The sequence below is a fragment of the Triticum aestivum genome, chromosome 3B (assembly GCF_018294505.1).
Source record: "Triticum aestivum cultivar Chinese Spring chromosome 3B, IWGSC CS RefSeq v2.1, whole genome shotgun sequence".
Taxonomy (NCBI): domain Eukaryota; kingdom Viridiplantae; phylum Streptophyta; class Magnoliopsida; order Poales; family Poaceae; genus Triticum; species Triticum aestivum.
In genome coordinates, this window is record NC_057801.1 from 705,456,278 (window position 1) to 705,469,755 (window position 13,478).

Sequence of the window (13,478 nt, forward strand, 5' to 3'; positions counted from 1 at the left end):
TGTATATAGCTAGGTCTTTCATAGTTTTCCACACAAACCGATCACTCGATATATCCAGTGAGGTCTCACCCTCTTTCACACGTCCACATCGATCAATCTATACCTCTCCCACGTCCACATCGATCAATCTATACCTCTCTATATAGGATTAACATAAATAGCTAATACACCCACATTAATTATATATCCAACGTCCCCCTCTCATCACCCATGCCTTCCGCTTCATCTCTCAGATGTGTGCACAATGGCGAAGACAGGGGGCAGTAAGGGCCCTGCCCCCCCCCTAACATCACTATATATCGAGGCTAATATGAATGTGATCATTAGACAATTGCTGCTAAAAAAGGTTTAATTTCATGAATTGACCCTCCTCGTAAAGGATTAGCAATGCTTGGCCCCCTAGCTCATTTCTTTTACATGGCTCCGCCACTGCGTGCAACAGCGCACGTGTTCGCCCCCTCTCTCTAAATATCAATCTCGCACTTGTGCATTCCTTCATAGTCTCCCTCCACTCGGCCCCTCGCACCATCTTCTAGCGCCCCACCGGATTTTGCCACATGTACAATCTAGCAGACTCCATGGTTGAACTTAAGCATAATGCACAAACCTCAAAACAACAGTGGTTCTCTTTTGTTCTAGAACCTTCCGTATCATAACTGCCCAAACTTTTTTCTAGTTGAATTGCCATTATTTGTTTTTACTTTATGCTTTACAACACACAATTCCATGAATCATAAAATATATTAAGGGCTTCTTTGATTCAAAGGATTCTCAAAGGAATTTTGGAGGATTCTAATCATTAGGATTTTTTCCTATCTTGGTTGTTTGTTTCGTAGGATTGTAAACCATAGGAATTTTTCCATATGATTCATTTGCACTAGATTTCATAGGAAACATTCCATCCACTCAAACCTCTTTGAAAGAATTCTGCATGTTTTCTATGCACAATCAAACACTTGTACAATCATGTAGGATTCAATACGACATTCCACTATAATCCCATGTTTTTCCTATTCACGCGTTCTTAGCTTTTTTATAAAAACTAATTTGATTTTGAATGAGATGAACTATAAGAATTAAACGAAGGGCTACATCACGCATATATGACTAAGAGCTTACATGCTGTAGTGTGGTGTTTATTCATAATTTGGTTGCAAAATCTGATGCGTGCAATGCACGTGTAAATTACTATTACTTCGAGTATATGCAAAACACGTAAATTAGAATACCAATGGCACGCTACACAGTGTCTCTCTTACAGTTCATGAAGCCACGTGGCACATGTGGAGGCGTTGTCGTGACCTCCTTGCGTGGATTGATCACAGTGACGTGCTGCTGGTTCCGGAAGAATGTACTCATCCTCCCTGAGCCATACTGGCGGTACATGCACGAAGCGAAGATGTGCACGCACGCCATGCACGCACTCATTCCCTCGCACGCACACGCGGGTACACAGGCGGACGCAATTTTGTACCAAGATCCACCCCATGTGATAATTTGACGCGTGTAAAGCCGTTCACTTCATTGATGGTCAATTAATACAGCGCATGCAAATTGAGTGGACGTGAGGGTGGAAGAAAGACATTATTACTCCACTGCGCACATGTGAGTAGTTAAATCGTGGGTTGCTAGTAGTACTTCCATTGGTCTCCTTCGTATTTTGTGCCAATTTTTTACAGTAACATAATATTTACGCATTTGAGCAGTGTAGTCTACTTGAAATTTATGTTCCACTAAACTCATCGGGAGCCGTTTCGGGCCTCGAAACCAAAACCATCAACTAATCTTTACCTTGTTCCCATCACATTCGAAAGCCTGCTCACACCTACTAGTACTACGTACCAAACCTGAACGTGTTCCCACTATGCAGGTATTAGTACTACTAGTGCTAGTACTTAGGTTATAAAAAGGGGAACTACCTAACCAAAAATTACTCTACCTTTCCTCCTCATAAGTGCTTCTTCTTTGTCCGTCGTTGCCATGGCCGGTGAGCAGAGCTCTAGGTCGAGAACAACTCGTAACAAGGGAGCGGCAACCAAGGCTGCGGAAAAAAGAGAGGGCTCGCCGCCACGCAGAGACCTCGAAAGATCTCTCACGGGCAGGCGGTGGCTCCCAGGAGCGCCCTAGCCGCGGAGGGGAACATGCCGAGCCGGCGGAGCTAGAGTCGTTATCCCTTGACGGCATGACCAATCAGCTCAATAAGCACCTCAATAAGTAGAAGGAGTTCATCCAAGGCTTTACGGAGTTCCTGAAGGAGAGCCTCGATGACATGCCCACTAAGCTCAATCAGCAGGGGGAGTTGACCGTCGGCTTGGTGATGCTGCTGAAGAAGAGCATTGCGTCAGAGAAGAAGGCGACCGGCGAAATCCTGCGACTTCAGGAGGACAAGGCGAATCTCTGCCACGAGATCGACCGGTTGAAGGAGAAGAACGCCGGCTGGAAGAAGCTGCATGAGAATAGTAGTTCCTCGATGAAGATGGTGCAGGCCCTCGTCATGGAACAGAAGGAGGAGTTGGCGAAGCTCCGCATCGAGCACCCGGCTGCTATCAAGGTACCTAATGCGGCCGTGGAACAGATGATGAAGGCTCGCGTCGAGAAATCCCGCGTCATGGACAGAATGAAGAAGATGGCGGAGGAGACGCGCAAGGAGATGGAGGTCGTGGAGGCGATGAAGAAGCAGTTACGACTCCGCTGCGAATTAGATCATTTGGGGTGATAATCTTCCTTCTTGTTTTGCTGTTGTGTTTCATCTTTTGCTTTGGGTGTTTCGCCGCACGTGTCACGTTCTCTGCGAGGCATGAATAGAACAATGATTTTTGTTTTTTGAGGGAATGAATAGAACAATGCTAACAATGAGATGACTAGCAAATTAGATCATTTTTTATCGCCATATGGCACTGGGCTGCCGTGTTTTGTGCTCCTCCGTCGCAGTACTACTCCAGTGGAAAACTTGAGTATACCGCATGGTTCTTTGCTCCTCCTCGATCAGGTCGTCGGTGCATTTATACGAGCAGTCAAATCACAAGGCCCCGCCTTCCAGCAGTAATGAGCCGTCAAATCACAAAGGCCCTCGCCTCTCGTGAAACCGACCAAGCTAGACTACCCCGCCCTCTAGCCTTTTAAAAAATGTATACTTTTGTACAGCAGTAGTATCGATGGGTTGCGCCACGGAGCAAAACTTGAAATAAAAAAAAGGTGGTACATATAGAGAGTGCTCGTCGCCAAATTATGCATATAGTACTATTAAAAAGGCTAGTCACAATAATGGTGTCCAGTACAACACCCCTCAAATAAAACTAAGCACCCTGGAATTCTTTGACAAAACTAAGCACCCTGAAATTCTTTGACAACTAAACTGCTGGCTATATGATGTTGGCCATATATATTGTATGTATATAATGTGAATAAACGAGTGGTAGTACTATACCAACTAAAAGATGAAATGTAAGAAATACTAGTATGTACTTACTGAAGAGTTAAAGTAACAAGAAGAAACATAACATAGTTCTGCTGGGGGCTCAGCATAACACACCCCTCAAATTAAATTAAGCACACCTGAAATTAAAATTTGCAACTATTCAGGTAGACACTGCATTAGAACCACCATGAGCAACGACACTGCCACCTTACTTGGAGTCCTCGTCCACGTCCTCGACTTCGTCCTTGTCCCTCTTCCTCTTGGCCGATACTTCTTTGCTTGAACCGCCAACTTGGCTGTTGCTCTTCATCCAACCCTTGTAGATATTGAAACAAAGGTAGCCATCCATTGCAGCGTACTGGATGTGGTCTATATCTAGTACATTCTGCTGCCATGCATGACGATGAAACGTGTATGGAGGTTTCTCCAGTTTACCGTACGAAGGATGAACCATGGCTCCTGCCAGGGTCAGCGTTGAAGGCTGACGAGAGGACACCAGCCGATTCTTTTGGAGGTCGAAGGTGTTGCCTACAACGAGGCCTATCCAACGCAGGACTTCTTTGTCGTTAACAAAGTCTACAGTAACGAATTTGACTAGGTTGCTCTCGAGGAAGTCCTTAAAATCCTGGCACTCAACGTCGGCATGGCATATGTGGTAGACCAAGCATAAGTCATGCACGCAAACCTGGATCACGGCGGGCTTCTTCCTGTCTTCGTCCTTTAGATCCTTCTCTCGTCCTACGACTGTGGTGTACTCAACATCTAGCCCGGCGACCCACTCATCATGTGAGTCTTCAAACATGCGTCTGAAGCGAGAAAGGCATCCTTTCACCGTCGCGGAAGAAAGGGTGTAGATGACGTCGAACTCATCGCCGGTGATGGTTCTAACCTTGTACTCACCGCCGATCAGGGAGATTTGGGATGCCATCGATTTGGGAGGAGGGTTAGGATTAGTGGAACTGCCATAATGTGAATGGACGGGATGACTAGGAGCGAACCACCGTAGTATTAAAGGACGTCCGGGGACGAGTAGGAGCGAACTGCCAGCGTGCGAACGGCAGGGTAGTGGCTTTCCATTCTCCCATGATACGGGCTTCCAAGAGCCCTTGGATCGGAGATCGAATGGTTGCATGGTGTGATTCTGGATCAATGGGCGAATATCCTATCCTGGAGGGTTATTCTTAAAATTTTCAGCAACTTAGCATGCGACCGTTTGATCTCAGATCCAAGGGCTGCCAGCAGCTCGTATCATGGTCGCGCCTACCACGACCATCGCGTCGCTCGCGCGGTCGCGCCCTTGGAGATTTAACACGGTGCGTTAGGCTATCTGATGTTGGCATGTCATACATAGTCATCACTTAGTCACTCATACTACAACAAGGTTGGCTATAAGGATGGCTATAAGTGTATTTTTTTAATCCTCTCTATCTCTTTCTTCGTACTCCCTCCGTCCCATAATATAAGAACGTTTTTGACACTAGTGTAGTGCCAAAAACGTTCTTATATTATGGGACACATGGAGTGCTAGTATTTATTGCATTTGCCAAGGAGTGACCCCTTCCAATTAAATGGTGTTGCTAAGTTTGCTTCATTTAATTAGCTATAGACTCAAAATTGTCTTTTCACCTAGGTACACGCGCTTAGCACCGTTTCTTCCTTGGGTCACCAAACTAGTCTCTCTCTTCTTGATTAACTTGCAACATCAGACTTTATGCCTATGTGGCAAGCTTAAGCACCTGTAGGAGCAAGTAAGGTGACCGTCCGTTGCACGGAAGAGTGAAATGCATTGATCGGGGTGTTGTTTATTTTGACAAAGGATGTGGGGGTCATCTCATGTGCAACCGGGTCGACGTGTCAAGCACCAAATAATAGTGCAGAACAGCAGGGGGACGCACCCCACTCATACCGGCCCAGTGTTAGTAATGAGCAATGAGACGTCAAATCACAATGCCGCACCTTCCCAGACGGACGAAGCAACCATTATTTCACACTTCGGTTCGACATCATCTCAAACCACGTACTAGTATTTCTTCTGCCTCAAGAGGGACACGCGCATCGCCTTGGTACATCATGACACGTGGGACCGCATGACAGGCCATGCTCCCCCGCCGATAGCTGGGTAAAATCACCTCATTTTTACTATACTTCCTCCGGATCGGTTTACTACATGGCATGCACATCGTTCTAGGTTGAGAATTTATGTGACACTCCAAAATTTTAATTTGGTTTTCATCAACAACTTTGTTGGATTTTAAAAGAGGGCATTTAAAATTTATTTTCTAGAAATCCTTCCTCTTAAAAACTTCCTTTACTTTGGCAAGGATTTTCTTTTCCCTTTCAAATTTGGTGTTGAATTTTTGGAAGCTTTTCCTTCTGGTTGTTACCCTCTCAAACTTATTTATTTTCATTTAAAAAAAAAGAAACCCTAGGAGTTTTGGGACTTCTTTCTTTTTGAAACCACCCATGGTTTTACCATGTCTCCTATAGTAAATCTTCTCAAAACCCCTCCCTCCACCTTTGAGCAATTTAAATCCTCTGTCTCAACAAGTCCAAACAAGTTTTGGATTTTATTTCAATTATTTTATCTCCCAAAACATTTCTGCCAATTATTTTGAGCCTAAGTGATTTTCAAAGCAAGTACCACTTTGCCTTTGAGTTTTTATCCCAAACCAACTTCCCTGGATTGTCTTTAGTACCCACAACCTAGAACCATCTTGATCCACTCTTCTTCTTTTCAAATATTTCAAATTTCACTCACTGCAAGTTTGGACCAGATTTGCCAAATTTGATGAAATTCATATCTACACTCCTCCAAAAATTCCACCAAAAATCATGCAGCCTACTAGAGCAATGAGAAGCCACTCCACCAAATTTCAGCTCAAGGAAAAATCCCTAGATGCCAAAAGCATTCTGTCGAACACCTGAGCTGCACTGTTCTTTGCATTTTCAGTAAAGTTCAGTAAAATTCAGTTTTACAGTGTCGTTTTCTTCAGAGTTCAGTCACAAGCTCACAGTGCGCTTGGCTCGATGCTCGCAGCCCCTCCCTCTTGTCCGGAGCTTCACACGCGTGCGTGGAGCCTTCCTGGCGTCGGTGGCGCGCTGGCCCGCCCTCGCCGGCGTCTTCTGCGGCGTCGGGACCTCCCGTGGCGGCCGACAGAAGGCACACCACGGCAGAACGCCGTTCAGCGCCGCCCAAAGCCCCCTGGCTCTCCGCGTGGCCTCATGCATGCCAGCGCACGCCCGTGGCACCATCACCGTGGCCCGGCAAGCACGGAACGTGCTCCCTGCCGCCGACGGGCCGCGCCACCCCCGTTCCGTCGAGCTCGACCCAAACACCCAAACCCCGGCCAGTTTAGCACCTAAACGGACCCATTGAACCCCCACGACGGCGCTCGACCCCTAATCCTCCCCGACCAATGCCCTGCGCCGCCGTAAGCTTCGCCGGAGAACCCCGTTCTCGGCCACCGCCTCGAATCGCCTATAAAAAGGAACCCGAGCTCGCCCTCGAGCACGCACCTTCACTGCACCTCCCCAGGACCCTGCCAAGCCACCAGGAGGACCTCGAGGAGGTCTCCTTCCCCAACTCCGGCCGCCTTGCTCCGCCTCGGCCTCCAGCTTGATTCACTCCGGTGAGGCCATCTCCGGCGCCCAAACCTCGTCCGTAGCCCTCTCTCACACCCAGTACTCTAACCCCCTCATCAATTTGGCCTTTGCAGTCCTCTCCGACGAGCTCCATCCACGCCCGAACCACCGTCCGCCGGAGTTGAGACCGCCGTCGACGTGGTGCTCCCCGGCGACCAACACCACCACCCACCGTTGCGGAAGGACACGGTGAGCACGTTGGTAACCTCCGATCCCCTTACCTCGCCGTGGATCGCCGCCGGCGACCACCGCAGCCCTCGGGCGCCGACGAGCCTCGTCCCTCCCATTTGAAAGTTTAAACATGACAAGTGGGACCCGCTGTCAGCCTCTCTGTCCTTTCTAAACGAAGCGTTTTCTGAAAACGCCTTCTGCCAAATGCGCTTTCCCTTTGGGCTGGCGTAGTTTCTGCCGAAGCGTTTTCTGTTTTTATAAACTAGCCCCTGGAAACTTTCTGTTTCATTACAGATGAGTCCCTGGATTAAAACCCTTATAACTTTTAAACAGAAAGGTATTTTTGATTGATTCTTTTTCTGTTCTCTTTAAAATTTTGTCTAGTTTTTTATCAGATTTATTTGAGAAATATTTGGAATACTTTTGTGCACCCCTTGGTATTTACGATAGCGCATATATTTTCTTTATACCGTAGATACCGAAGGAGGTGACGGAGCCGCGAACTTCACCGAGCTAGGCTCCGACTACTCTGAACCAGGCAAGCATGTTTGAACTTTTGATATGATGAGTGTCTTGGCATGTTTTGCATTTAGTTAGTTTCATGGCATGTTGATGAGCATATCGGTGAACGTTATTTTATGCAATGTTGAGGTAAGTGAGTTCGATGATCCATAAGTGGATGGATGTGAGTATTAATGGCCATGTGTTGGCATGAGGATGGGTAAGATGGCAGTGTCGTAGCATGCCAGTCTTATGCCAGACTATATGACTTCAGTGTCAAACCGTATCGGTCCAGTTCCTCTCATTTCCTTCCCTGTACTACCACATGTTTTCCGCAAGGAATATGGTTTAGTAAGTTGCAAACCGCTTTCCTGGTACACACCAAAAGGAGAGGCCGGGATGATGGTTCCATGGCCCTGGATTAAAGCCAGTCATCCGGTCAGGGGGCATGGGTGTTTCCGGTTGGGACCGAGAGGGGGGCACCCCTTAGAGCGCGCGTATATAAATTTGATCCCATGCTATTCGAGATTGTGATCTCCCCGTCTCAAAAGTTTTTCTTGGACGATGTCTAGGGTGAGTCCTGGCATCGAGAGGTAGGATGGGTGTGTACTGGATAGCTGTGTTTTCTTCCGAAAAACCGTAAACGGAACTAGTCCTTCGTGACTACGGAAATCCGTTGGCTGTGGGAAAATTTTTGTACAAACTCTGCAGAGTCATACATTCCTTGAATCATCTATTCCATGTCCAAATTCGTATTATCTTGTCCTAACAGTATCAGTTTGATGACAGAGACTCCGGTGAATCCCATGAGTGCTAAGTCCGGTTAAATGTTATTCCTGTGGGTGGACTAACCTGTTTATTATCATGAATTGAATATTTATTATGAGTATTATTTACTTGTGAATAAAGCCCTTTCTGTGATGTCGCCCCGACGTCCGACTGTGGCATTTCTTTTAAAGCCCTTTCTGTGATGTCGCCCCGACGTCCGACTGTGGCATTTCTTTTAAAGCCCTTTCTGTGATGTCGCCCCGACGTCCGACTGTGGCATTTCTTTTAAAGCCCTTTCTGTGATGTCGCCCCGACGTCCGACTGTGGCATTTCTTTTAAAGCCCTTTCTGTGATGTCGCCCCGACGTCCGACTGTGGCATTTCTTTTAAAGCCCTTTCTGTGATGTCGCCCCGACGTCCGACTGTGGCATTTCTTTTAAAGCCCTTTCTGTGATGTCGCCCCGACGTCCGACTGTGGCATTTCTTTTAAAGCCCTTTCTGTGATGTCGCCCCGACGTCCGACTGTGGCATTTCTTTTAAAGCCCTTTATGTGGTGTCGCTAAGACGCCCGACTGTGGCATGATTTTCTCCTTTATTTATTTGTTCACCTTTCGAGGCGTCGCTTCAGACACCCGATCGGTTTCCATTTATATTTCTGTCGGGATTTCAGGTGGACTACCGCCGATTCCCTCTTTGCTTACCTTGCCTGCTAATACTTTAAATGTACATTGGTGAATTAATCATGACGCATTCATGCATGCATTTGTTATATCTTACGTCCGAACTGTCTTGCGAGTACTTTCAAAGTACTCACTGGCTTGTTGATTTGGCCAGATGCTGACGAAGGCGATCTCATGGATGAAGAGTTCGATAGCGAGTCCGACGCCTAGAGGAATCCCAGTCAGTCTCGTGCGACCCTGGATTTGGTCACTGTATTATATCCGCTTCCGCAACCCGAATAAATTTATCGAGCCTCACCTCGACGCTCGATGAGATGCCAGTTTGAGAGTCGTGTTATCACACTCCCCACTGTGTTATTCCACCATCACTTTATCCTCGAGTCAGTAGTATGCCACCACACCATTGTGTTATATCCGCCATTATGTATAATTATTGGCGCGCTTGTAATAATTTGTTGAGCAGCCCTAGCTCAACCCTGTAATATATCCTATGCTACTGGCTTATTGTATCAAGAATTTGTCTACCAGTGAGGAGGATTTCTCTCATACTGGACTCAAAAGATTGGTTTCTCAATAAATATTTTTATTGGAAAACCGGTCGTGACAAGCTTGGTACCAGAGCCAGGCTGACTGTAGGAAGCCACTAGGTGCGATCGCTAATTGGTTATTAGCATGATAGAGCTAATTTATATTTTTGCAATTGTAGTCATTTTCTGACTGTCAGCATAAATTTATGATCTGACCATTCAGAATTTTTGCTTACCTTTGTAGATGGCCGACAACAGCTGCGAGTCTCAGACCTTCGCCAACGTGCCCGATGGGTTCGTCAAGCTTCTCACCTTCATCGTTCAGGTCGCGATGGGGCCGTCTGTGCGCCCAGTCTTCACACTCTTCCAGCACAAGGTCAACGACAGTCTGACCATGCACCAGGCCACGGTGCAGTTCAGGGGAGGGCGTGGTGAGTTACGCCGCTTCCGGTTCGTGGGAAGAGCCATGCCTACGGAGAGGCATGCTATGCAGATGGCAGCCCGTGAGGCGATAGCTCGCCTCAGGGATGTCCTTCCCGCGATGAAGACTCGTCGCTACCGCTATCTTCCATGCCATGTGCCTTACACCTGTCACTACGCATTCTCCTGCCCCAGAGGAGAACGAGATGAGGCTTTTGAGATGCTTATTGAGTATCTCCGGGCTCTGGAGGCAGCCTTCGACAACCTGGTGGACGACTTCGTAGCTGCCCGCATGGACTCAGTCCATGGCTGTGCCGCCAACAGGAGGGAGCTCCTGCCCGCCGCACCGCCACTGACTTTTGTCTCGTCATCAGCATCTTATGCACCTACTCGTCGCCTGCCTACCACCGAAGAGTTCAACCAGGCCATTGCGCCCACTCCAGCGCGCACTGCACCACCCGTTGTGCCTACTCCTATTCGTGTTGCTCCGCCCCTGGCACCCGCTCCATCTACCCGACGCAGCTCTTCACGTCTGGAGCCTATTAGTGAGGAGGAGGTCGAGTCCCCAGCCTCACTGCGCCTCACCCTTGGCAGGGCCAAGGAGATCGTCAACATTTCCGGCTGAGTGCGCTTGCCCGTCATGCGATGTACCGCTTTGTAAGATATGTACATAGGTTGTGAGGAGTAGCCTGTTTGCGCATCATGTAGGAACTGGAGAAGTGCACTAGCCTAAATAACATGTCAGGATTATGTACGCATATCCTGAGTGATGTATTGTATAATTATCGCCCGCGTGTAAGATATGTAATGAGCAGTCCTTCTCCGTGCGCAATTCGATTTGTTTTCTTAAGTGATCTTGGTCATTTAAATTATTTGCCATCCTTGTGCAATTTTGGATTTGTTTTTGCGACCATCTTCGCTTTTCTTATGAGTTTTACAAAATATATCCCCAGAGTGAAAAATGTCTCGTCCTTGGACTCGCTCCATGCCTACTCCGCCAGAGGAAGATTATGACACTCAACCAGGCAACAATTTCACACAAGGGCAGTCGAGTCAACAGAACAGTGAAACGGCACTTTCCCAAATGTGCCGCCTTTATGAACAGAGTCAGCAACAACATCGTGAAATGATGAACCAAGTCATCAACATGGGGAATCACCATGGACAGTATCAGCAGCAATCCAAGTTATCTGAGCTTCAGAAGACACGTCCCCAAACATTTTCTCACACTGACAAACCTCTTGAAGCCGAGGACTGGCTTCGAGATATGGAGAGGAAATTAATTATTGCAAAATGTTCAGACCCCGAAAAGGTATTGTATGCTCCGCACTATCTCACAGGAGCAGCCGCATCGTGGTGGGAGAATTTTCTGCACATGCATCCCAACGAAAATGACATAACCTGGGATGATTTCAAGGAAGGTTTCCGTGGTGCACACATTCCTAAGAGTATTATGAAAATCAAGAAGAGAGAGTTCGATGACCTCAAACAAAGGAACATGACAGTGTCAGATTACAACAGTCAATTTACTCTATTGTCCCGCTACGCCAATGAAGAGCGTATGACTGAAATCAAGAAGATGGAGAAATTCCTTGACGGTCTGGCGCCCGCGCTTAAATGCCAACTGGTCGTGCACACTTTTCCTGATTTTAAAACACTGGTGGACAAAGCCATTACTCTGGAAAATGAGAGACGCAGTCTGGAAGATATCCGCAAGCGAAAAAGGGACCAGACTAACCATGCTCGCAATCACCGAAGCAGGACAGATTTTCAAAAGGGTGGGACACACAAATCCTCATCCAATGTCTCACGCCCAATCAAGAATTTTCATGCAAGGGACAAGGAATTCACCTATCGCCCCGGCGTTACTTGTTACGCTTGTGGAGAAGAAGGGCACTATGCCAAACAGTGCCCCAAGCCAAGGAACTCAACCCCAAAGCCGAACAACGGCGGCAATAATTCAGCGCCCAAGCGAAACAATTTCAATCCCAACAATAACCACAGGAAGGGTCATCTGAACCACGTAACCAAAGAGGAGGCACAAAATGCTCCGGATATCGTACTCGGTACGTTTCCTGTCAACACAATACCTGCAATGGTTTTGTTTGATTCTGGAGCTTCTCACTCTTTCATTTCGAAAAGTTTTGCTTTGCAAAATAATTTTTCGATGCTTCCTTTGGAGAAATCCATAATCATCAAGTCCCCTGGGATTCAGCAAGTTACTCAGAATTACTGTCAGAATGTGGTCATTGAGTTCGAAAGTTTGGAGTTTCACGCAAATCTTATTGTATTGGAAAATAAAGGACTGGATGTCATCCTAGGGATGGATTGGCTAACCACCAACAAGGGGTTTATCGACTGTTTCAACAGGACCGTAATTCTCACACACCACCAAGGGAAGACAATAAGAGTATCAGCCAAGGAAGGAAAAATACCCCGGCAACCGAGATTAAATAAGGTGGACGTTTCTGAGCTAAACAAGGTTCCAGTAGTGTGTGAATTTCCAGATGTATTCCCTGAAGAGCTACCAGGCATGCCACCAGACCGAGAGATAGAATTCAGCATTGAGCTCGCACCAGGAACCACCCCCATATACAAGAAACCGTACCGAATGGCACCATCCGAATTAGTTGAGTTGAAGAAACAAATAAAGGAATTGCTAGACAAAGGATACATTCGAGCCAGCTCCTCACCTTGGGGATCACCAATTTTATTTGCCAAAAAGAAGGATGGAACGCTGAGATTGTGTATTGACTATCGAGCACTTAACATGGTCACAGTCAAAAACAAATACCCGATGCCAAGGATAAACGATTTGTTTGATCAACTCGCTCAGGCCAAGGTATTCTCAAAAATTGACTTAAGGTCAGGATACCATCAATTGAAGGTACGAACGGAAGATATCCCCAAAACAGCCTTCACCTCCAGATATGGACTGTACGAGTTCACAGTGATGCCATTTGGATTAACTAACGCCCCAGCATATTTTGTTCACCTCATGAACAAAGTATTTATGAAGTTTATGGACAAGTTTGTCGTGGTATTCATCGACGATATTCTGGTATACTCCAAGACACCAGAAGAGCACGCAGAACATCTCAGGATTGTGCTAGGAGAGCTCAGAAAACACCAATTGTATGCCAAGTTCAGCAAGTGCGAATTTTGGCTAAGACAAGTAGGCTTTCTAGGCCACGTACTGACCCAAGACGGTATCGCAGTGGACCCAGAGAAAGTCAAGGCCATACTTGGCTGGAAGTCACCAGCCAGCGTAACAGACATACGGAGTTTCTTGGGAATGGCAGGATATTACCGCAGATTTATTGAAGGATTCTCCACCATAGCCAAGCCTATG